This window comes from Thermobia domestica, chromosome 15 (genome assembly GCF_964235325.1).
Source record: "Thermobia domestica chromosome 15, izTheDome1.hap1.1, whole genome shotgun sequence".
Classification (NCBI taxonomy): Eukaryota; Metazoa; Arthropoda; class Insecta; order Zygentoma; family Lepismatidae; genus Thermobia; species Thermobia domestica.
The window spans coordinates 94,330,398-94,356,404 of NC_137468.1; the positions used below are offsets into that span (position 1 = coordinate 94,330,398).

A 26,007-nucleotide genomic window follows, 5' to 3' on the forward strand; every position below is an offset into this window, starting at 1 on the left:
TTTTACTCTTCGTACTACTCTTCGCAGTAGTTTATGTGAAGTATATTTATTTATTTTTATTTAATTTAATTTATGTTTTGCTCTCATTTCAATGATGTCACGCAGAGACGTAAGCAGACTACAGCAGATCCGTAAGCAGCACGCTTAACTACAATTCGCGTGGTTCCAAGTTCGATTCCCGGTGTGGGTACAGTTGAACGACTAAAGTGGTTCCACTATAATCAGTAGCTCCACGTCTCCTTTAGCCGCTCTAGCATAACCGTGGGACGTTAAACTAAAACAAGTTAACCCAAAAATCAACACAATGCGTATTACTAACTGTAAGTCTTTGAATAATTGCATATACACTGAAGAAAAAACCCAAGTCCAGATTTTGGGATAAAACGAGGATAATATGCTTTTTGTTGGGAACACTATGACAAGACAGTGGTGTCAGTCTTAATGCTGGGTGAAACACCCTCATTTCTATGGCGACATAGTCAGTAAGTGAGAGTAATGCTTACTGTTCTCACAGGAATAATTGATGCTCTCACTTACTGACGTACGTAGCCACATGAAATAAGGGTGTTGCACCCAGTATTACAATTGACGCCTGGGTATATATATATAAAACAACACCGACGATTGGGAGGTGATTCCTGGCACCAAGATAAGACAAAATGCTTCCTTTCGGAGTTACACGCTGCCAAAAACATAAAAAAAATGAATTTTAATAATTCCACAGCTCCAGTGGCGGAGCCAAGGGAAGGTCAGGGAGGCCAGGCCCCCTTGCTCAAAATCTTGGCCCCCTAGTGCCCCCCACACAGTGATATAGCTATAGGTTTACAAACGCTAAGTGAGTCGTAGCCACAAGTGAAACTTCTACCAAAACATCTCTCCACAACAGAGTTATCAACTGCAGAATACCGTATGTTACAATAGTCTGCGTTCCGAAATGAAATGAAATCAAGATTTACGTCCCACGGATATGCCAACTAGGCTAATGGTGACGGTGACGACGAGAGATGAATGAAATGGTGGAATGAAGAAAGTGAGAGGAAACGGGAGAACCCCAAGAAAACCCACGCACGCGGTGGTTGTCCACCACAAAGTTCACTTGACGCGAGCTGTGATCGGACCAAAGGTGGACGCTCTACCACTGAACCACTGCTCTGCGTTTCGAGTAAAATAGCTCTACTAGTTTATGTTCGTAGTACAGCAAGATCTAATTCACCGAAATCTGTGGGATGCATGCATTGATCTCACCACCTGAACTACCTTTTAACCCCTGTATCTTATTGACGTAGTTATCTCTTTTGTTTTCGACAAAGAGCCAGAAAGAAAAGCAAAATCAGTCGGCATTCTCATTCGCTTCAATGCTGAAATTTATACTAAAATATGAGACACTTACTTACAAATAGCATACACTTTAGTAAACCATTACACTTGCGTTGGACGAAAGAAGTGTTCGTACATTACCTATTACAATTCGTACAGTAAGTTGTTAATTCTCATTGACTATGGTGACATAGAACAAATGCATAGTAATCATTAAATAATTTGGTACTACTACTACTACTACTACTACTACTACTACTACTACTACTACTAATAATAATAATAATAATAATAATAATAATAATAATAATAATATTATTATTATTATTATTATTATTATTATTATTACAGTTTATCTACATAATAATATAAATAACTATTAATATTATTATGCGGTATTAAAACAAATCTGGAACTTGTGATATTTATTCACTTCCATCATTCCATCAGGCAAACTGGTCCCATGTGTGCAAAAAGGAATGTTTCGAACTGGTAAAATTTGAGATGACTACTGCCTATAACCTTGAGCTTCGCCTGTCCAATTCTATTATAGCAGTCAACCTCCGCCGTCACGTCTAGTGGAGTAGTCACCTAACCCTTGCTCATGTTCGGCAGCAATCAATCACGAGCACTAGGTTTACTCACAAAGGATGTCGCGGCATGTTCTGCGAACAGCTTGTTGTTTACAGTTCCCATTCAACTTTCAGAAGTAATGTTCCACTGTATAAATATGATAAACAGACTTGTTTCCTAGTTTGCTTTGATTTTCTTAACGACTACTAAAAAATAAGTAGTTATCGTATTTCTGCTTTTTTTTTTAAATAGTGCTTTTGGATAGGATAGCCCTAATGGATAGAATAAGATATGCATATTCAATGATTTTTAAATTATTCAGTACATTTTAGCTTGTGATTGAACCTTACAAGTTTTGTGAGTATATGAATCAAGTTTTTCCATTCATTGAAGATGCCCCCCTCAAAATTTTCGTGGTCTCTTCACTGGCCTCCTTGAAAAACATTCTAGCTATGCTACTGCATAGCTCCAATACTATGGGATCTACCGTAGTCGGGTCAAGGCTTCAACTAAGAACTAGTATGTTCCCTATCCAAATATCCATGTATCAGTATCTTGCGGTACTTCTGCAACTGCTTTTACAGAGGTAGTTGGTGAGTACTTAAAATTATATGCCCTTAGACAAACTCCTATGAAAATTGTTGTGTGAGTACCACAGGATTCTGAAACATGTATTTTTGGATAGGTCACATAATTGTTCCTAAGTAAAGTCTTGATCCGACTACCGTAGATCCTATAGTATTGGAGCTAGGGACCATTAAAGTTCATTTTTTCATGTTTCCGGCAGCTTATAATTCCAAAAGTAAGCATTTGTGCACCCAGGTTGGTCTATACTTTTTGTCTTATCTTGGTGTCAGGAATCACCTCCCAAACGTTGTTGATATATATATAGATAGAGATAGAGATATAGATAGAGATAGAGAGAGAGAGAGACAGACAGACAGACAGAGAAGGCTACATCAGCAGTGGATTTTGTTTCGGGAGAGGTTTGAGAAACGGGTAAGAAACATTTGTGCTGTACGTGCAGTGCGAAAAATAGTCACAAATTTATTTCGGGAGGGGCTTGAGCCTGATAGGCACCCCCTAAATACAGGACTGTACATCAGTCAACCGTTCCCATATTATCTAACACTGCGACGAAAGAAATTTTGAGTGAAGACAATTTTAATTTTTATCAATATTCGAGACAAGACCGAGACTTTCGAGACTGACCTAAGTCTCGTCTCGGTCTCGTCTCGATTTATAGAGGCCTGTCTCGGTCTCGGTCTCGTCTCGGTTATATAAAATCCGTCTCGGTCTCGGTCTCGTCTCGGTATATAAAAGCCCGTCTCGGTCTCGGTCTCGGTACCATCCCTAACATGGGAACTAATGGGTTTATATATCACTATTTACAAATATTAAGTTTCGCCAATATCAAAATTTTAGAACAGAAAATAGCAAACAAATATAGGAAGATATGTCAATCCGTTCATTTTCCCGCAAACTGGACGAAAATTTGCATCGTACTTGTACCATTCTCTGAGCCCAAACTCTTGGACCTTCCTCCGCGTTAACTATCATGTGAAACGAGTGATCGTTTTTAGGAGCTATTGAAAGAAGAATACTATATTTCAACTCTGAGTAAACATTGGCAAATTGTTATTGCATATATGTGGAGAAAACAAATTTATTTAAAGGAAGAAAAACGTAAGAATGTGTCTGGGAGTTTCCTTTAAATACCTTATGGAGCTATTGAGAAGTGAAACGTGGATGGTGGACTGAAACTTTCCAATGGCTCCTTAAAAAAAAAAAAAAAAAAAAAAAAAAAAAAAAAAAAAAAAACCTATACGTTACGGTATTTGAGCAATACGGTACGCCCTAATGCAGAGTTAGACACAAAATTCATATGAAGAACTGTTTCGTGCGGTGATATATCAATGTGGTGAATTTAGTGAATATGCGGACCCTGTAACTGTGGTTATGGATTTCGAGATAGCGGAAATGCAGGCTGTAAAAGCAACTTTTGAAAACAACTCGTGTCCACCATCCATGTTTCATTTCTCAATAGTTGAAATATTTCACTCAGAGTTGAAATATAATATTCTTCTTTCAATAGTTCCTTGAGTAAACATTGGCAAATTGTTATTGGATATATATGTAAAGAAAACACATTTATATAAAGGAAGAAAAACATATATATTTCTGGAAGTTTCCTTTAAATATAGCCTTATGGAGCTATTGAGAAGTGGAACATAGATGATGGAAGGGAACTTTTCAATGGCTCCTAAAAAAAAAAAAAAAAAAAAAAACGTATATATTATTTGAGGTGAGACTTCCTTTACTAGGTGTACGCCCTAATACAGAGCAAGACATAAAATTCATATAAAGAACTGTTTCGTGAGGTGGTACATCAGTGAAGTGAATTTAGTGAATATCCGGACCCTGTAACTGTGATTATTGGATTTCGAGATAGCGGAAATGCAGGCTGTAAAAGCAACTTTTGGAAATTCAACTCGTGTACACCGTTGCTTTTTTTCACCTGACTCAGTCAACATGAAGGAAGGTCGAAAAGCTTGGGTTCACAGAACGGTAGAAGAGCAATGAAAATTTTCGTCTATTTTGCGAGAAAATGAACTGATTGGCATTTCTTCCCATAGCACATGTGCATCGATTAATACAAGAGTCTTGGGAGGAAGAGAGGGAACTTCTGGACTGTTCTTATAGTACTTACGTGTCCGGCACATATCGCCGTGTTAAAGCTCGATCTGGAAATATTCGTTTACACAATGTGCCCCTCTATATCCTCCAGACACCTGGAATGTTCACTAAGCCACCCTGAACAACAATCCTAGGACAAATAATATTTTTGAATCGTGGAACCAGAAGTTTCATCAACTGGTAGGAATATCCCACCCAACTATTTGGAGGTTTATTCGTGGAATTCAACAAGATGAAGCAACGGTTTTAACTTTGCTTCATCAAGATGCTGTGGGCCAACCACCAATAAAAAAGTTTCAGACTTTGCAGAAACGGCTCCAGTCTTTGTGTTTAGCGTACAATGCTGGAACTAAAAGTTTGACAGATTTTTTGCTTGGTGTTTCATTTAATGTGATGCACAGTAGAAAATGAACATGTAAAACGCTTATGGTATTATAACGACTTACATTTTGTTTACTATTTTCTGTTTGGAAATTTTGATATTGGCAAAACATAAAATGTGTAAATAGTAATATACAAACTCATTAGGGGCCATTTTGCCTGTGCTTTTAACATCTACTGAAGCTGGCATTATGATCTTCTACTGGTGTTTGTTCTTGCGTCGAGTATCCGAAACTTCGATTTTGCAGAGTACAATACCAACTGAATTGCTTTCCAAGTTTGATTAAGATCAGGCAAGCTTTTTGGTCACTTAGTTTGTCTCTACTTAGTTTAAGAAATATGAAAAGATAACCGTGACAAACTTTCCATGCTAATTAATATTTCTGTGATAGAATTATTGAAAATTTTCTCTCTTATCTCAGACATAATATTTAAAATAATATGTAACTATTGTAACTATTTATTTAATAATCTATGCAATTTCAAAAACTTTTTCGAGTTTATTCATTGTGTCATGTTCTATAAGACACTGGGCATTTTCGGTTACAAAATTACCGGTGGCGAAATTACTACGTCAAAATTTTCGGTGACGAAATTACCTACATGCTAATATTTTGGTGACGAAATTACCGTGACGAAAATTCCGGTGGCGAAATTTCCGGTGACGAAATTACCTAAGTTCGGTAAAGTGATGCTATTCATCTTATACGAAAATTTCTGAGGGTTTTAGCGATTTGTAAAGGACATTACATTGCATTTGTTAGTGTTCATGTTTATGATGTTCTCTTTGGACCATTAGTTCATTCAAGTCATTTTGAAGCATTTTACAGTCATTTAATGTATCTATTGTCATGAATATTTTAACTTCGTCTGCAAATATCGGCGTGTGAGAGTTTTGTATACTTCGCGGTAGATCATTGACAAAGACTAGAAACAACAATGGCCCTAAATTTGCCCGCTGTTCCACCCCTGATAGTTGTACAGCGGGGAACACTTCTAAATGGTATACCTTAGCCGTAAATCTCCATATGGCTGTACCATTTAGAAGTGTCCCCCGCTGTACATACCCCTGAGATTTACAACATTTGTACACTACGAATTGTTTTCTGTTTTCCAAGTAAGATTTAAATAGATCAATTAAGTTCGCTGCTGAAGCTAAATTGTTTAAGTTTGCTGAGCAATCTAGTATGATTTACGCTGTCGAATGCTTTCGCGAAATCTATGTATATTATATCTACCTGTCCCTCCCCCCCCCCCAAAGTCTAGTGTTTTACTTATAAAGGTAGATATTAGACTAAGATTTGTGACCGTTGACCTGCCTGTAAGAAAGCCACGTTGTGATTCTGATATAGATGGCCGCACGTGTGCTATTATCCGCTGGTATAAGACTGTTTCATAAATCTTAGCAAAAGTGTTTAAGATTGAGATAGGTCTATAGTTTTTAATTTCTCTCTTATTATTATTATTCGATTTCGGGATAGGTGAAACTCTCGATGTTTTCCACTCATTGGGGAATTTTCCAGATTTAATTGGCAGGTTAACTATGATTTTCAACATTGTTAGAAAGTGATCTTTACAATAGAGCTTGGGATTCCATCGGGACCTACAGCTCTTTTGGATTTCATCTTTTTTTTATTATTATTATTATATTAGGAATTTCCTGCATTTCTATTGATGGTATACGCAGTATATTTAGATAGTTGTCTACCCACACTGACTGTTCCGTTGTATTGTCTTTACTTTTAGTGTATACAGACTGAAAGTAGTCCGCAAACTCATTAGCGATTTCGTCATCGTTGTTTATTTCTTTACTATTATTAGATAAGAATTCAGCATTTAAATGTCGTGTTTTAAATGCTGGATATGGCTTTCGTCTGTTAATATTGATTCTAGATATTTGAAAGCATCCCTTTTATCAAAAGTATTATTTGATATTTTAACGCATCCATAATTTGCTGTTACGATTCCGACGCACTTCCATGTGTTTAGTTTTCTCTGCATTTACTTCTAAACCCATATCCCTGCAAGCGTTTAGTAAGACCTCTGCATTTCTTTTTATTGTTCTCCTATCATCCCCTATTAAATTTTCATCATCAGCGTACCTTTTCATCAATCAGTATAATCTGGTGAATACCGTTCAATTCTAGGCCCTGTTTGCTATCTTTGATTTTCCTTGTAGTGTATTCCAGGACAAAGTTGAATAATAATGGCGGCAACACATCTCCTTGTTTCAGGCCATTCACCACATGAAAGCTCGTGGACAAAGATTTTCCTACCTAGACTTTACTTTAGGCGAGTATTTTAATAGGTCTATGGATTCAGTATGCCAAGATTAGCTCTTATCTTTATACTGAAACCAAAACTTGTAGAAATCTACTAGTACTTTCGGTTTTAATATTTAATCTCAATAGTTGTTGGAAATCTAATCTAGTTTCAGAGTGTAAAACGAAATCATCTACTTTTTCATTTTTTAACTATATAATACGCGGTTGGCATATTGACTTCCAAACTAGTTTCAGAAAATAAATTATTAATAATAAAACACACTTTATTTTCTGACTCATGCTTGTTAAAAAAATGATTAGCAAATACGTAACTTATTTTAATTACGTAACTTCTAACTTCTCTACATATTCTATGTACGTAGAGTAAGTACCATGTATATGTATAATCTTCACACATGAGAGATTGAGACAAGAATAGAATTTTCAAGAGTAATATAAAAAGAATTCCCATAGCAATGACACAATCTAGTGCGTTGCATGTATCAAGGACAGCAAAATTCAGACCATTGACTGACAGAGTACACACACACACACACACACATATATATATATATATATATATATATATATATATATATATATATATATATATATATATATATATATATATATATATATATATATATATATATACGAGAGAGAGAAGAATGACATCATGAAACAATGCTTTTTTTCTTGGGCGGGGACAAAACACTCAAAAAGGGAAGAAAATAAATAAAATCACACAGAATGGTGGAGGGAATGTTAATTGGAAAAGCTTCAAAACATTTTGCTTGACCTCTGGAATCATCCGAGTGAAATATTACCACTAAACTGCTGATGTAAAACAATAACAAACAAGTGAAATGTCATGCCATAGTTTGTTCATACTTGCAAATCAAGTTGAAAAACTTTATTTTTTTATCTTTTTAAAAAATAAAAGAATGTCACGCGACTTTTCTCTCTCTAATTTCCTTGTGGCCTGCTTTGTATTCTTTCATTCCATTTTTTTTTATTTTATTCTTTAAAAGAAATAATAATACTTGCTAATTGTGCCTGTTACCAAGAATTCTATGAACCTCCATATAATTATTGGAAAGACAAGAAAACGACACAGAAAAAGCATATTGCGTTAATTAGTTTGTTGGTATGGCGTGCGTGGCTGCATGTGAAAAATTTTTATTTTCTATACAGTTTTCTTCGTCTTTTCCTTTTCAGAACCAAAGTGAGAAAACAGTACTGTTAATTAGTTTTTAGTAACGCGCTACGACTTCTCTTTTGTCCTGTTCGTACACAGAGAAGAATCCTTTCGCTCTATCTTTCTTGATATTTCTTGAGAGCTCCTCTGTGCTGCACGTATATTATTATTATTATTTGTGTTTGATAACGAATAATAAATTGTCTTTTGCTAAGGAAATATTTTATCTTTATAAAACTTCTAGAAATTAGTTATTTCATATTACATTATGAAACATCTTTCTTCTAAGTTTTTCTGATAGACTATTTCAGTTACATTTGATTGTTTTTAATCAATGTTTTTCATTTGATTTTTCTTTTAGAAAGTAGTCGTGCATTTTTAAAAAATCATTCTTCATTCTATTTTTTAACAATCGTCCTTTCGATTGGTTTTTTTTTAAATCATCGTCCTTGATTCAATTTTTCTATGAGAAATATAGTCCTTCATTTTCTATTTCAACAAATATCATAGCCTTTATTTTCTTTTATAGAAGGATCATAGTTCTTCATTTGATTTCTCTGAAAAGATAACAGTTCTTCATTTGACTTCTCTATTTTAAAAGACAATCTTTTCCATTGGATTTTTTAAAAGAAGAAATTATTGATTTTTCTAAAATTTTCATCGTTCTTCATTTGATTTTTCTAAAAGAAATACGATTATCATTCATCATTTGACTTTCTAAAAAAAATAATTGTTCTTCGTTTTTATATTTCTAAAAGAAACATTGTCCTTCATTTCATTTTTCAACTCATCATTCTTCATTTGATTTTTCTAAAAAATATTTTTTCTTCATTTGGTTATTCCAAAAAAAAAAAAAAAAAACAATCATTGTTCACTTGATGTTTTAAAAGGAAGATCATTCATTTGATCTTTCTAAAAGTTCATCATTCTTCATTTGATTTTTCAAAACATGAAAAGTAATAAACCTTCATTTGATTTTTCTAAAGTACTTATAATTCGTCAATGTTTTTTTTTAAAGAAAGATCATAATCTTTCATTTGACTTTTCTAAATTCATTGTTTTCTTCTATTTTGTTTTCTTATAATATAATAGTTAATTTATTTTTTCTAGTCATTTATTTAATTTTTCTATCAAAAATATAATGTTTCACTTAATTCCTCTAAAAAATTAATCCGTACTTCTTTATTTGATTTCCTAGAGAAAAGATCGTAGTTCTTCATTTGATTTTCTAAGAAGAAAAAAATCATCCTCCTTCATTTGATTTTTCTAAAACTATCAACGTCCTTCATTTGATTTTTCTACAACATTCAACGTTCTTCCTTTGATTTTTTTTTCTAAAAATTTTCATCGTCCTTTGTTTGATTGTTCTGAAAAGAAAAAAATAAAGTAATTCATTTGAATTCTCAGAAAAGATAAGATCGTAGTATTTCACTTAACTTCAAAGAAATAGTATTTCTACTTCGTGTGTGTGTGAGTGTTTTTTTTTTTTTTTTTTTACAATCATTCTTCATTTGATTTTTCTAAATAAAATTAATCATAGAAAGACAGTATAAATCGTGTGCAATCTACAGAGCTCATCCATTCTTGATCAGACTTACCGTTAGTGTGAAGATAGTCTTTGAGATTTTTAGCAGCATATATAAAAATATTGCTATGCAGACTTATGTGTCCGGAGATGCGGTGAATCAAAGTTGGGGTATTAGGTTATTTATAATGACCTAATAATCTCTCAAACAATAATAACATTTATTTATAATAGAAATCCATTAAAATAAATGAATGATGAAATGTTTTCCGGATTCAGGAAACTTACCGGTTATTAATTGAACAGGTTAAACATTTGTTTTTAAAAACAACCAACTTGGATATAAAAACAAGAAGATATATTATATATATATATATATATATATATATATATATATATATATATATTAAGAAAAACATATTCTCCTCCCACCTCGGCTTGCAGATAATCCTGTAAACACCCATTTCTGTTGTTTTGATCAGAGTTCCATTTATCAAAATGAACAAAGTTAAAATATCAGTTTTCAAGTTAATCAGGAGGTTGCTGGGTAGCTGTGGGAAAGTAACAAACTTTGAACTCGAAAACCAGAAATAAAACATAAATTTGACCCATTTCGGCCCACTGTTCCCAAATTGGAACAATTTATTTTTATAAATTTTTTGTAAGTAGCTTATTTGTTGTGGATTTATTTCGTCTTTTACAATAAGGACCTGCTACCAGTCCATCTGCTACTACTAAAATCCTCAAAATATATTAAATGAGGTCACAATCAAGTTTAGAAAGAACTACGAAATTCTTAAACAAAAATAATTTGGGATTAAATGGGGTAATGTAACTTTTAGTTTATTGGCAGAGCGCTCATCTCTGTTGCCTCCCTACTTGAATGCCAAGCTACACATGATTTTGTGGAAAGCAATACTGTCTCCGTGAATTTTCATGGTATTTCAGCAACTCTTTCTTATTTGTCATCATTGTTCCTTTAGCTTACAAGGAATAATCGTAGGATGTAGCACAATATGTGTTATTTGTAACTGCTAGTTACATATTTGTTGCAAGTAAAAAAAAAAAAAAAAAAAAAAAAAAAACTTCCAAGATTTTAAAGGTTTGATTGGTAACTGAAGTTCAACATGCCTTTCCGGTATCGAGGCTATTATACAGTAAAACCCCCCATAACAGACATCTCTATAATACGGACAGTTTTTTGTCCCGGCAAAAGTATATGTTCTCTTACGGAACGAAACCCTTTCTTTTACGGATACTCTTAGATACGGACGAGGACAATCCTTTTTACCCCAAACGTTTCAATAACCTCTTTATAGCAGACAGGAATTATTCTCTGTTCTACGATATAGTATTATAGTAGATAGAAAAGTCTTTTTCCCTACAAGTGTATCTATCATGAGTCTAGACCTGGTGAGCCATCAAACAGAACAACTTCAAGCTGCACTTCAAATTATTCTTTTCTTTTGCCCGCAACCTGCTTTCTGGGGTAAATCTTAAGCGCGCCATAGACGCACGCACTTGCATTACCAACATGTATGAAAGGTTTCTTTCATCATGCATCTTGAAAGAATTTTTTGACCACACACGTACCAACGTGCTGTCCAACATACTGAAAGTAGTTTGAGAAATGTGGAGGACGAGGAAACGCGTGCTTTTTCTTTCTGCAACTGCACGACCTTGGCATGCGACGGAGGAGAGAGTCACGTGATTTCTTCCGCTGTCGTGATTGGCGGACCTAAATATAAAACAGCCACCTTGCATGAACGAGCCCATACACGGTAAACATGCATGCATAACGGCAAAAACATCAAACATGTTTTCAGAAGATTTTGAAAACTTTCAACATGAATGAACGAGGCCATACACGATCAACTTGCCTGTGGTTTTATCATTTTTCATACAAGTCGGGCTGTTTCTTCAGGTATGTGTTTACGTGTATGGGCCGCTTTAGAAACCCTTCAATACGCAATAACGCTCATGCAAGGTCAGTCGTATAACCAAGAATTCTATCCGAAAGATCTTTCCTTCCCTAACAAATTTAGTCCTTTTTGCTCTGGGCCTTGCATCTTTCCCGACAATTTCATAGATAAAACAAGCATTGTTTGTTTTACAATACCATTTTCAACGAGTAATGTTTCCTCTCTTGCTTTTTTCGAAAAAACAACATTTTTCTTTCACTTATGGTACTAGAATAAGTTTGGGTTGGAGTTTTCCCTGCTTTCTTTTTCACTTTCTTTAAGAGGATATTCTTTGTGATTGGGGCTGGATCAATAAACATATGCACTCCCAATAACTTGCCTTTTCATCCATTCCGCCAACGAAGATACCGCGCCAGTACACAAACACACATGTTTGTTCCGCAACCGTACTGAGGATTCTCAGAGGACACTTGCTAGCCTTTTTCGCTAAACAAGAGCGTTTAGCCGGTTAGTTGGTTCCTAACGCCTCTTTTGAGAAGGTTCTGAGAATTTGAAAGGAATGAAAAACACTTTCCTTCCTGCTTTCTCTTCCCATGTAGGAAATATCCAAACATCTTTTCCATATTATTCATCAGCTTATCCGTTATCCCTTCCAGTAATTCAAACATACTAAATAGAATATTTTCATATTGAATTTTACTTATTTACGCTCATACATAATGTATTTACTGTATATTACTGCATACAATTGGCGTTGTGAAAAATTACATTTATATAACCTCTTTGTGACGGACACCTCTCAGTAACGGACAAGTAGCTCAAGTGGTAGAGCGTTGGCTTCGCATTCGGGAGGTCGTGGGTTTGAATCCCGCTGCCAACCATCCTGACTGAGGTTTTCCAGGGTTTCCCTCAGTCCTACCAGGCAAATCCCGGGACGGTACCTACTAAACAGGCCCTGGCCGATACCTTCCCAAATCCTTTCCATTGTTGTTGTTGTTGTATATCCAGTGTAAAATGGCCTCGGAGCTGTATCTGGTGATTGTTAAATAAATAAATAAAATTTGTGTCCCATTGGTGTCCGTTATTCAGAGGTTTCGCTGTATATGAAAAGTGGAGCTTACAGTGGGATCCAGCGCCGTATCTTGGATTTTTTCTGGGGGAGCAAGCATTAATACGGTTATTTGGGCCCCCTAGAAAAGTTTTTTTTTTTTTTAATTCTTGGACCCCGTCTTTCCATTTTTCTCTTACTCTTTATGGGCCCCCGGAACCTGTGTACCCTCCTGTTAGTTCCGTCCCTAGGCCCGTTCCATACATAACAAATTAATTAAGGGGACAATATTGATAAATCTCAAAGCCATACGAATAAATATTATTTCTAGGGCCCCTAATAGTAGATTTTTTTTTTTTTTTTTTTTACTGTAATCGGTCCATTAGTCATTTTTGTTTTATTGACCTTTGGTGTGCTGTTTTGTTGATGTAGGGTAGTGAACCTGTTTGATGCTTCATTTATAATTTCACATTCGTACCGTATATGGAGTAAGAAAATTTTGTCTTAAAATGCCCCCCCCCCCCTCGAACGGCGGTGAGCTTCCCTGCCTCCACAAGTTACGGTCCTGGTGGGATCCGAACCACTTCTCCAGCTTTCAGACCCCATGCGTATAGGAAATATGCACGTTAGCCACTTTGTTAGGAGTAGTATTGTCCTTCAAAAGAAGTCCATGAATAAGAATAAATATTATTGGAGACATTTTTAATATGTCTACAAGAATTTTCTATGTTATTGAATTTCTCTTGGAAAACAAATTTCTTACATAAAGAAATAACATAGCTTGAAGTTATTTCTTCTATCCAACTGCTTCCTATGCCAGATGCTATATGATCTGTCCAATTTCTTTAATAAAATATTATTAAATATAGTATACAATCCGTTTTTATTGTTGGAACGTTCTTCTCCTTTCGTTCAATGATGACTCAAGACAGTCGTTTGAGTCAGCGGTCCATGGTTCGAATTTCGCTGAGTTTTCGTAAATTTGATCTTTAACACAGAAGACCAAAAAAAAGCCATCTGTGTTGTTTTCGTCTGTAGATTTTCTTTTCTATTTTTTTAAAAATCCTTCTTCATACTTTCGTCCTACTTAGGCATTTGTCCTTTCTTTCTGCCAGTGGCTAGCTACTATTCAACCGATGACCGCATCGAAGTCTTAAAAATAAACTATTACTGTCTTCTCTCAATTCCATTTCAATCTCTCATAAAAAGTAATACACATTTTCGAAAAGAATTCTCAACAATGTGTATGATAAATATAGAACCAAAGAAGAGGATTAATGTTCAAAATAGAGAGAAATGTCCTGTTTTTTGAAAATATCTAACACATTTAAATTTATCATTCAAGATACTCAAATGTAGTTTCGTTAGCATACGCGCCTTTGGCGTGGGAGAGACCCGGGTTCGATTGCCGGCGGGAGTTCATGTGGTTCGGATTCCACGCTAATCAGTAGGACCCGTCTCATATAGTCGCTGCTGAAAGGGAATTTAAACTCAAAATCAACTAAAATTTAATTTCGACGTCGAATTAAATAAACGAATTAAGAACTGAATCCTCGTTGATATTTTCTACTGTTCCGCTTGTCGCAATTATTTTATTGATAACATTGAAGGGTTGAAATATACTATATATATCAGCGAATCCTTACTGTCTTTATACCGTTATGGTTTGTCTTTCTTGTCTTTTGCAGTCTATCACCGTTCACTTGGTAAGTAGCTTTTGTCATAGTGTAAAGAATTGGAAAAAATCGAAAGGAAACATTTTGCTTAGTTATCCATTAATTTCAAACTTTATAACATCTTGCTAACGAACACTTTTTTGCGTCCCTCCACGCTCATCTAGCCACTTGCTCACGCACATGTATGATCCCGGATTCGATCACCGATAAGAAAGCATTAAACGTATTGCGGTGGTTCGGATTCCGCTTTAAACTGTAGCGTTACGCCTCATACAGCCTCGGTGCTGAAAAGGCATCTTTGTCTCATCTCGTCTCTTCTCGTAGGTAACATTAGTCTTTGTAACCAAGATATATACCGATTCTTCAATAGAAAAGTGATGCAATCCAAAATCATCAACTTTACAAGATAGCAATTTTAATTTTTGTCCTACTCCAGAATGTATACGAGAACGAACAAATCGTTGCTGCGCCACGAAGAACCGCTATGTGACATTTTTGTCTAAAATGAGTTATGTCGTGCAAATAAACCAGAAAGCTGTCAGGCAGCGTCCCTTATAATGTCATAACTTAATATTCAATTGTTTCGCCACAACAATGAAAAATTGTAGATTGAAATTAAAGGCTTCTGGTTCTCATCACGTACGCATTGATTAATATATACAAATACTCTGTGTGTTTATAAAAGCGCAAAAGGTGCTACGTAAACACCAAAATAGTAATATAATACTGTTGAAGCTAGCTACAACAATGTACAGTGTATAATATATGCAGAACCTATTTTAATTCATTTTTCAAGTGTTTCCGTGTATTTGGCAAAATTTCAAGAGTCTGGAATGTTTTTTGTTTCTTTTGAAAAGTTGTGGTTTTAACACATAGCGGTTCTTCGAGGCGCAGCGAGGAAATGACAATTGTTTCCAGGGAGAGGGAGGGGATAGCATGTATATCTTTAACTCTGATAGTTTAACACAAATTTTTTCTAGCCTTTAGAACCATTTTCAACGTTAGACTAGTGGGAAGGGCTTAAATGGGATAGGAACTAGAGTACAAATATAATGTATTAAATTGTAAGATCTACATTTCAATCATACTTATAACTAGCAGAATACCCGTTCTTCGTAGGTGAATACATTTTAGTAGAGATGCAAAAAAGCCGGCTTTTTTGAATCGATGGTTTTTTTCACATAAAAAGCCGGCTTTTTTGGGGAAAAAACGAGAATTTTGGAAATTTTGGCTTTTTTCAACTTCATGATTTTTCTGTCTAAATAGCTTTCTTATAGTATATTCTATAGTTAGATAAAAATTCCATGACCTGAATGTGATATTTCGCTCTGAAATTCACCATCAAGATGGATGGAGCACATGTTTTACGAATTAAAGCTAACATGAAGAATGTAGTATTTGAGGGTAATTTTAGAGGCTATTTAACTTTATTTTAACTTTTGAGTTATCGACATCTTTTTTCTTCTCTAGTTTGTCATCCGTGTTTCATTAATAAGAGCTTTTAGTACTCTAGCTTCTAGCGCAAAAGTTAAACTTGCCCGTTTTTCTATTTATCCGTCAAAGCGTGCGTTTTTCAATATATCCGTCAAACCGTACTTCCACATTTCTGTTATACTGTAGCTGTGAAGTGATTTAGCAATAATTTTCCGGACACAACCTTGAATACCAATTTATACAAATAATCAGTAGCGGATTTAGAAAAGTACTTTAGGAGGGTTTTTTCTGATTGTTTCGTTTCCTAAAAAGTCCTAATTTTATTTGGGAAGTGCTTGAAATTTATGAGTACAGGCATAACTAATATTTCGTTTCGTTTATATGTTTAGCAATAATCTTCCGGATACAACTTTAAAAATCATTTTATACTGAGAATCAGTGGCGGATTTAGAAAAGTATTTTGGGAAGGGTTTCTTACTAATGTTTAGTTTTTTTAAACATTCGTAATTTTTATTTGACGGGAGCTTAAAGTTTATGAGTAAAGGCATAAATAATAGATATTTCGTTTGTTGCAGACATTCCGTAACTTTGGGGAACGGGCTTCAGTCCGAAAGACCGCCCCCCTAACCTTCGCAAAACCGTCACTGCTGGTAATTAGTAATAATAACGATTTAAAAACAATAAAAAAGGAAGTCGCCCAACTCACAGTACACGCACTATTTCTACATTCACAGATGGAATGAAGAAAAGCTTTGTCAGAATGGTCGAATGCTGGTTGAATCCCGGACTTCCCGATAGAAGCGCAAAAGCTAATCACTCAGTCATGTTTGTTATGCAGTTGTATTTAGCTTAACTTAAATATATTCCGTAGTCTTTTTTTTTGGGGGGGGGGGAGTTCCGTAATGATATGTTGAATCCCTCTTGTTAAAAATTCAGAAAAGTTGAGGATTGGGTAAACTGTGATGGTGGTTCTATAAAACTTAACTGTAGAATTTCAAGAATATACAGAACCAAAAGCTCTAGATGTGCAGCCTTTAAGTGTATCATATAAATCTAAGTATTTCTCTTATGTTTTATTTTAATTTTATTTTGTTTCAAAAAGAGGGTATGGAATATTTTGAAGTAAAAATACTATATACTATTTTGCTAGTTATTTGTGTATTCTTTAAAAAGAAGTGTTTACTTTTAGGGTTGGCTGATTTACACCAACTTTTTTTTAATAACTGGTTTAAACCACAAAAATAAAAAGAATGAAAAATGCGAATCGTGTGAACTTCATGGTAACGTTTCCAGATATCAAACTACCTGCAATAGTTTTACTTCCCTTTCACCTTTTAATCAAGGTGTCCCATGTTCAATTCTCGGTCGAACCACAATCCTTGGCACACAATAATTTCCCTCCACCTTGAAGTGCTTCAATTTCCACACTGACAAACACTTTACCATTTTATATCGTAAAGGTCAGATCCACCGTTATTGTAACAGAGTGGTACTTGAGCGATTCACAGTCTTGTTTTATTACAAGTGTAAACTCTTTAGTCAGTAGAGAAGAAGCCGTAGATCATGTGTCAGAGTTGATGAGGATGAATTTTGGTGAGTCAGAGAAGGTCACAGTGGATGAGAGTGGTTTTTGGTGGGTAGTTTAAATTTTACATGCAAAGCAATAACAGGATTTTCCCGTTATTGTCTTACATTTCAAGTAATGACGGGATTTTCCCAATGGCTAGGGCGGGAGATTCTCAACTTAAGAAATTTACTGACCGCACTTCTTTAAGCTTATGGGAGTTCTTCCGGCATAACCCCGCTGTTGCATAATAACATCAAGGGGAAACAAACTTAGGCTATTTCTGTGAATATGTAATATAAATACATAAAGCAAAAAATCTAAGTCAAAAAAGCCTGGCTTAAACCAAAAAAGCCTGGCTTAAACATCGCCCAAAAAACGGGTTTTTGGCATTTTCAAAAACAACCACGGTTCTTGCCAACTCTGCTTACTTTTGTATATAGGAGGTTAAAAAATTCTTATTATATACATTGGTTAATCCTGTGGAATTCATAATGTAAATATGTTGAAGAAAAATTGTTTGAAATATTTTTTCGAAATTCGTAGTTTATTTTTGGTGTTTTATATTATTATCAGCATCAACCACTAATTAAATGATTTTTTGTGTTATAGAGAAGCGATACAAAGTCTGTTTTATCAATTTAAAGCAGTATTTTGAAAAAAGCCAAAATTTCCGAAGCAAAAAAGCAAAGCAGAAAAAACCGAGTTTTTTTCCAAAAAAGCCGGTTTTTTTCCGAGCCCTTGCATCTCTACATTTTAGACAAAGGGCAATGGAGGCTGAATTTGGATTTAACGGCATCGGAAGTATCACTATTCACTCAGTAACCCCGAAAACTATAGATTCGACACTAATATCGGTCTTTTGTGATCATTTTTAAATATCTCCCCAAGTTGCAGGAGTCCCAGGTTCGATACTCGGTGTGGTCAAAAAAGTGCAAATGTATTTTCAGGCCAGCCATCCTGGGTAAGGTTTTCCTGGATTTTCGTCATTTAACCACGTAAGTTCTGGAATAGTACCTAACACGCAGGTTCCAGGCCGCTTCCTTTCCTCTCCAATCCTTTCTTCCTTCTCTTTCCCCGAATAGTGTGATCGCCGAGAAATGTCATCCCAGGTACGTGACGGGCTAACATGGCCTTAGATGCTGAAAGTCCAGAAATCTAATTTGTAATTCCTAATTCGCAAGTTGCAGGCTGAATTTGGATTTAAACGGCATCGGAAATTTCACTGTTTATCTCAGCGGTCCCGAAAAATTGGACTCAACACTAATATCGGTCATTCTCGATGATTTTTAAATATATATCTCCCCTCCCTAAGTTAGATCGTCAAAATAATATGATAAGAACCATTCCTGGTCCGAACTTCATCTATGTTGAAAATTTCATCGGAATCGGTAAGGTAGTTCAAGAGATTAAGAGTCACAAATATAGTCACTTTTAATTTTGTTGAGTTGATTTTAGTTTAGGGTCCCTTTCAGCAGCGAGGCTATATGAGACATGGACCTACTGATTAACGTGGAATCCGAACCACATGAGCTCTCGCCGGGAATCGAACCCGGGTCTCCCACACCAAAGGCGCGTACGCTACCCGCTTAGTCACGAGGGAGCTCACACTTTCAATTTTATAATAGATATTGGTGTAATGACTTGATATATTTAAACGTTGATGAATGTGTCTTTCTTAGTGTGTACAATCAATTAACCAATTTAGCTTTTATATTATGAATCGCATAACATTAAAACAGTGTACGAGATCAGAGACTTGCGTGAACAAGTTCTGCCCACGAGACTTCTGAAATTTTTCATCTCGTCTCGAATTTAAAAATGTATTTCTCGTCTAGTTTCCGAGACGAGATGAGAACTTTCTCGCCTTGTGGGCAACACTATATTTTAATAACTCGTCCTCCGCCCCACCCCCCAAAAAAAAATAAACTAGAACAAAAGGAAACATTTTATATCGAAAACAGTTGTGTGTGTGTATGTGTGTGTGTGTGAGATAACTATCATCACCACTACACAAATTCCACGAAAACCGCAGCCAGCCACCAACTAACTCCCAACTGAGATACAATCCACATCCAACCAAACCCAAAAAGGTTCTCTTCTCTTCTTCTTGAGTTGAAAGCCTCTTCGTCTGACCGGTCACCCGGAAACTTTTCACGGTGCGTGGTTGTCCGGAACAAGCGACAATCGCCGTGCGTGCTCGTGCGAGGCTGATGTGCACTGTGGGTTCGTCGGGAAAGAAAGAAGAAAAAAGTTTTAAAAAAATAGGGTTGAGCAAGCAAGCAAGCTACCATCTTCAAACTTCTCTATTTATTTTCTCTTCGTCATCTGTCCCTCACAACTCAAAGTCAGGAATCACCTGCTTGGTCCCCGAAAAAAGTCAAAGTCTCTGGACCGATTGAGTTACAAGCAAAACTAATGAATAAAAGAAGAAAAAAAAGTCGAAAATTACCCCAGAAACCACAATGCGATGCAACTGTGATGCTGCACAATACACCTGCATTTGTTCTTCTTAAAAACAATTCCTTCCCTACACAAAAGAATTATAAAGTACTTTTTCGTCCTTTGTTTTCCCTCCGTAAATTATTATTTTCGTATGCATTCATGCATTACTTTGTGAAATAATTTTGTATACTGAAAGTTAAAATACATTTTTTTAAATCTATTATATAAAAGAGAACGCACAAATCCTTTGTTCCCTCATCACGCTAATACGGCTGAACCAATTTCTTTTATTTTTGGGGGGTTATTAGGATTTGGACCCTAGATGGTTTTTATCATATCACTTTAATTTTTAATTACCAGTGTCTTGAGATAATTGACCATTCAAGTGTCCATAACGTACAAATCCTTTGTTAGTTCATCATAGGTAAAAATAAACGTATTTATATGCAACCCGCATGACCGTGTCACTCGGCGGGTTAACATAAATGACAGGCGATATAATGTTAACATTTACTGCAATCTACTATGGTTTTTATCATATCACTTGAAAGCGAAAACTTCCGGGATGACCGCAGCGAAGCGGGGCGGGTTAACATAAATGACAGGCGATATAATGTTAAGATTTACTGCAATCTTCTATGGTTTTTATCATATCACTTGAAAGCGAAAAAGTAAAAATTATCTAAGTAACAAAGTTTATTGCGTTCCGGGGTGACCGCAGCGAAGCGGGGTGAACGCTGCTAGTATGACATAAATGTGTAAGCAGTCACAAACTTACCCACCTAGAACGTCTCTTGTCATTTTTTAATCTCCCCCAGAGCCGTAAATTGTGGGGGTAAGGGGGCAAGCCTCCGCCGTTGGAGAGGAGCCCACTTTAAGACAAAATTTTCTTACTGCATATACGATACGAACATGAAATTATAAATGAAGCGTCAAACAGGTTCACTACATAACATAAACAAAACAGCACACAAAAGGTAAATAAAACAAAAATGAGTCGTTTGCCCATTTCAGTAAGCAATGTCTACTATTAGGGGTCCTAGAAATAATATTTATTCGTATGGATTTGAGATTTATCAATATTGTCCCCTTAATTAATTTATCATGTATGGAACGGGTCCAGGGATGTGCGGGAGGGCACACAGGCTCCGGAGGGACTACAAAGAGTTGGAGAAAGATGGAAAGAAGGGGCCTACTTTCGAATTTTGCGGGAGAGCCCAAAACAACTTTTTCTAGGGGGCCCAAATGTTAATGCTTGCTCCCTTCCACAAAAATTGTAAGTTACTGCGCTGATTGCCTCCTATCTTTACTTTGAATATTTCCATGAGACATCTCGCTATAAGGAACAAGGCCATATCCTTATTATGAGGCTATTTTGAGTTATATATATAATTTCAAATTGATTCAAACTCATCTCTGATGCATGAGTCTCTGTTAGCACAGTGATTTTTATTTTTATCAACACAGGGTTCTGTTGTTTCATCGATAACCATCTACAATAGTTAATTCTAGTTTTTAACATTAAGTTTGTACGTGACTTTGAAGTAAAAAAAAAAAAAATCTTTTTCAGATGTTGGGAAGAGAGAAGAAAAGTGGACAACACAACAGAACATCAAGAAGAAAAAAGTGGGAAGAAAAAGAGAAAAACTAAAATGAGATGAGATGTCAGTATGGTGGTGAGAAAGAAATAACCAATGTGGTGGGGAGCAGAAGCAGACACAGGGGGCGTTGTTGATGGCTTGGCAGGGCAGGACCTGATGAAGTTGTGTCTGGAGAGTCATCTACTTGGCCGCATCTCATCCTGCTGGTCATCTCGTTATCCAAGGCCCCAGCCCAAGGGACGACCACAATCAGTATCCGTCCCATCATGCAACGGGAGGATTTTTATATGAAGACTTGGGGAGAAAAGAAATCACCTTTGGTTGGCAATAGACAGAGGGAAAACATCGTTGCCAGCTAGACACAAAATTTCTATTCAAAAATCCAAAATTCAGTGAAATATTGAAGCTATTACTGTTTGAAAAAAAAAACTGTACAAATACTAACAATAACGTATGGATAAAAGTCACCGAAAAGCAACACGAATAAGGGATAGCACGTGTGATCGAGTTTGATTCTCATTAGGGAAACGTCTCGGTGTCGATAAAACATCACAAGGCGATTGAAGCTGTACTTGAGGAGCACAGTGACATAACAGTAGAAAGCTAACCTCTGGTATCCGTGGAAGGAATACATTTGCCCCATCCTTAAATTTGTGAATTGTCAAAAACTAAAAAAATTCGTAATTGCTTTTAAACAAAGTTTTGAAAGTGATCAACCAATCAGATTGCACCAAGAATAACTTTTCCATCACCGACCTTAGGATTGTAGTTACGACGCATAGTCTAAGATTAGATGTGTGTATCAATAGGTTACAGTAAGTACATATTAAGTTTGAAAGGCAAAATTTGAAGTTAGAAATAGGGATTAATCAATCACATTTCAAGAAAGATAACTTTCCATTATTGATACTATACTATGTTTTATACTCATCTATCTGATCATATGATATAGCAGTCTCTCTTATCGTAGATAACAATTACGAATTTTTATTTTTGACAATTCCTAAATTTAAGAATGGGGCAAATATATTGGTTCCGAAACTTAAAGAAAGTGTCTAAAGGTGTTCATGTCCAATATAGGACAACGGGACCTCGTATATTCTTCCATATGATCATGTTACAATCTACCTTGGTGAACATTAAGCACAAAACTAAAAATTGAGTCTCGTGTTAACTGAATTTTCCTACCAAAATTGAAAATTCCCACTAAAACATAACGTGTTACTTACGTATAGTTCGTGGCATTTTTTTGGAAATCTACACTAAAGCCTCATCAAAGAGAATATAATAGGTTAAAAAAAAAAAAGACACCAGATTTTTAATTTTTGTCAATTTTTTTACACATAAAAGGGAACAAGCAATACTCTGCCTAGGAAAGACAATTTTGTTTACGTTTCATAAGTAAATGTTTCATTCATAAATAGTGTAAACAATTTTTCGATAAAAATTCACAAGAGGTAGTTTACTCTTAAGATGATTTTTTCTCTGATGATTTTCTCTAAAACGACTTTAACAATTTTATTCATACTTCATGAATACGTAAATGTTTCATTAATAAAACCTACAATATGGTATAGCCTAAATAATTTTTAATTAGACAATTCACAATGGATAGTTTACTCTTGGGGACCCTTTTCTCGGATGATCTTCTCAAAAACGACACAGACAATTTTGGTTATATTTCGTAAACAAATGTTCCTCAATATGATTTTCACATTTTAAAAAAAATATATAAATTAGAAGCGACGTTTGCTCGTGGGATGAGTTTACTTTGATACAAAGTTTTCTGTAAACCTCTGTTATAACTCTGTTCATATTTAGTCAATAAATGTTTCCTTAATAACTACAGTATCAGGGCCACGCCGTGGAAAATCAGCACCCGGGGCGAGAGTATACGACGGCGCCCCATACATATATTCCAAGCAATTTTTCCTATCTTTTTTCCTTTTTCTCCCGATTTTTCGCCCCTTACTTCGGCGCCCGGGGCCGTGGCCCCGCTCGCCCCCCCAAGTCACGGCCCTGTACAGTATGATATGATTCACTTTAGGAAGTGAGAGGAAGAAAGTATAGTGTGATGCTCCATATCTTTTATAGAAAAATGAGGTAACCTTACATGAAGGTTAACTGGTCATGTATGACGACTTCATATATTAAAAAAAAAAGAAAAAGAAAAAGAAAAAAGATTATGTCGGTCACTGTACAAGATTAGTTTTCCTTGTCTATGTGAATATACCCAGAATATTTGCTGGGTTAAATTAGTTAAAATTCGATTGTTAGTAACCGAGTTACTTTGTCAATATGTAGCACACCGAGCTTTCGGTTACTGCCGCGTAGACAGAAAAATAAAACTGATCACCAACAGTATGATTCGTACCACCCACCCACGTATCAGTAGGGTAACGTCGTAATACGTCCGTGATTTGTAGGTAGTTGTATTTTGCGGATAATCGTGTAATTTTCTTGCTTCTGTAATCATTCCAACACAGCTAGAGCTCTCTCAAACCGACCAATTTGATTGAAAGTTGGTACGTAAGTTTCTTTCGTATTACTTGAGGGCTTTCTACACATTTGATCACAGATCCATTGTATTCAAGGGGTTTAATTAACCGAGTAAATTGATTTAATTTTTTTTTTTTTTTTATCAATTTGAAATTTTCTCGGTAGCTGCTAGCCCAGAAATAAGTTAAAAGAGCATAGCATGACTTAATCGAGAACTGCTCGGTTACTAGTAAGTCAAAGGATTTCTTCAGAAAGAGCAGTTTTAACAAAAATTTAGTTACTAAAAACCAAGTTTTCATTTAACCCTCACTTAGCAAGCAAACAATTTTCTCAGTGTATGTCCGAAAAATGGAAATGAAAATAAAATGAAATCTTTGAGTATTACGTCCCACGGTTATGCCGATTAGGAAATGAAATCTTTGAGTTTTACGTCCCACGGTTATGCCGGTTAGGCTAAAGGAGACGGTGATGATGAAAGATGAGTGAAATGGTGGAATGAAGAAAGTGGGAGGAAACGGGAGAACCCCGAGAAAACCCACGAGCACGGTGTTTGTCCACCACAAAGTTCACTTGGCGGGGGCTGGGATCGAACCCGGGACCCCAAGCACCAGAGGTGAACGCTCTACCACTGAGCCACCGCGCCCCCCAGGTTATGCCGATTAGGCTAAAGGAGACGGTGATAATGAGAAATGAATGAAATGGTGGAATGAAGAAAGTGGGAGGAAACGGGAGAACCCCGAGAAAATCCATGAGCACGGTGTTTGTCCACTATAAAGTTCACACGGCGCGAGCTGGGATCGAACCAGGGACCCCAAGCATCGGAGGTAAACGCTCTATCACTGAGTCACCGCGCCCCCCAACATTAAGGTAAGTATAAAGACTCAACTATCACCAATAGATGGCAGCATATGTGGCATATCTTTCCCATGTATTTTGTACTTTGTAGGGAGTGACAATATTCAAAATAATTTAATCATATTCAAGAGATGAATAATCAAACTTTGTCCAAAGATAAATTGAATAGATAATCAGAGAATAATCTGTGTAGTTTTTTGATATTATATTTCTTCCATTGTTCAAAGATTTTTGTTATTGGGAGGATGTTTCTGAAGAATAAATTTAAATGGTCTGAGCAACGAAACAAAATATCAACGAACTGCACAGACTTTTCTCTGATTATTTATTCAACTTTACTTTGGACAAAGTTTGAATATTCATCTCTTCAAGCTCATTCAATTGTTGTGATCACTATAAAGTACGTAAAGTACGAGTTGTGATCACTCGTACATTAGAAAGATCGGAAAGATGGGCACGTGCTGCCATCTATTGATTATTAGCGCCCCATTAAACTCACCATTTTAAACAGACTGGTACGTATTGTAACTAAAATTTTGTTTTTGAATATTTTGTACCTGTGTAGTTCCATTCTTGCATTTTGAGTGGGGTGATAGTCTTGTAGTCGTCGAAGCTGTAGAGGGAAAGGGAAGAAGAATAAGAGAGAGCAGGATGGGAAAAGAGGAGAGTGTAGGATTTATTATTTTATTTCTGGGCTTTCGGCATCTAATGGCCATTTAACCAATCACGTATGAGGAAGGACGTCCCTCCGCGAGCACACTGTCCGGGGAAAGGAAAGGAAGGAAGCGGCCTGGAACCCATAAGTGAGGTACCACCCCGGCATTTGCCTGGTATGAAAGAGGAAAACCCAGGAAAACCTCATTGAGAATGGCTGGCCTGAAAAGCCTTTAACACTTTTTCGACCGAGTGCCCCCACCAGGAATCGAACCCGGGACCGCTCGTACCGAAAGCGGAAGGAGAGCATCAATTAAGCTTCTTATATTTATGTTTGGGTTGTGGTTTTGAAAT

At 35.9% G+C, this 26,007-nt stretch overlaps 2 long non-coding RNA genes across 3 annotated transcripts in view; one reads left to right on the forward strand and one right to left on the reverse strand.

Annotated features, from left to right (window-relative positions):
- LOC145671882 (uncharacterized) overlaps nt 1–23,300 on the forward strand; it is a 164,169-nt gene extending 140,869 nt beyond the window's left edge. Inside the window, exon 3 of the long non-coding RNA XR_014128551.1 lies at nt 21,615–23,300. This is a non-coding gene — a long non-coding RNA (uncharacterized LOC145671882). The remainder of the gene's footprint in view (nt 1–21,614) is intronic.
- The window catches only part of LOC145671881 (uncharacterized), a 516,485-nt gene that overhangs the window by 446,169 nt on the left and 44,309 nt on the right, over nt 1–26,007 (reverse strand). The window lies entirely within an intron of this gene.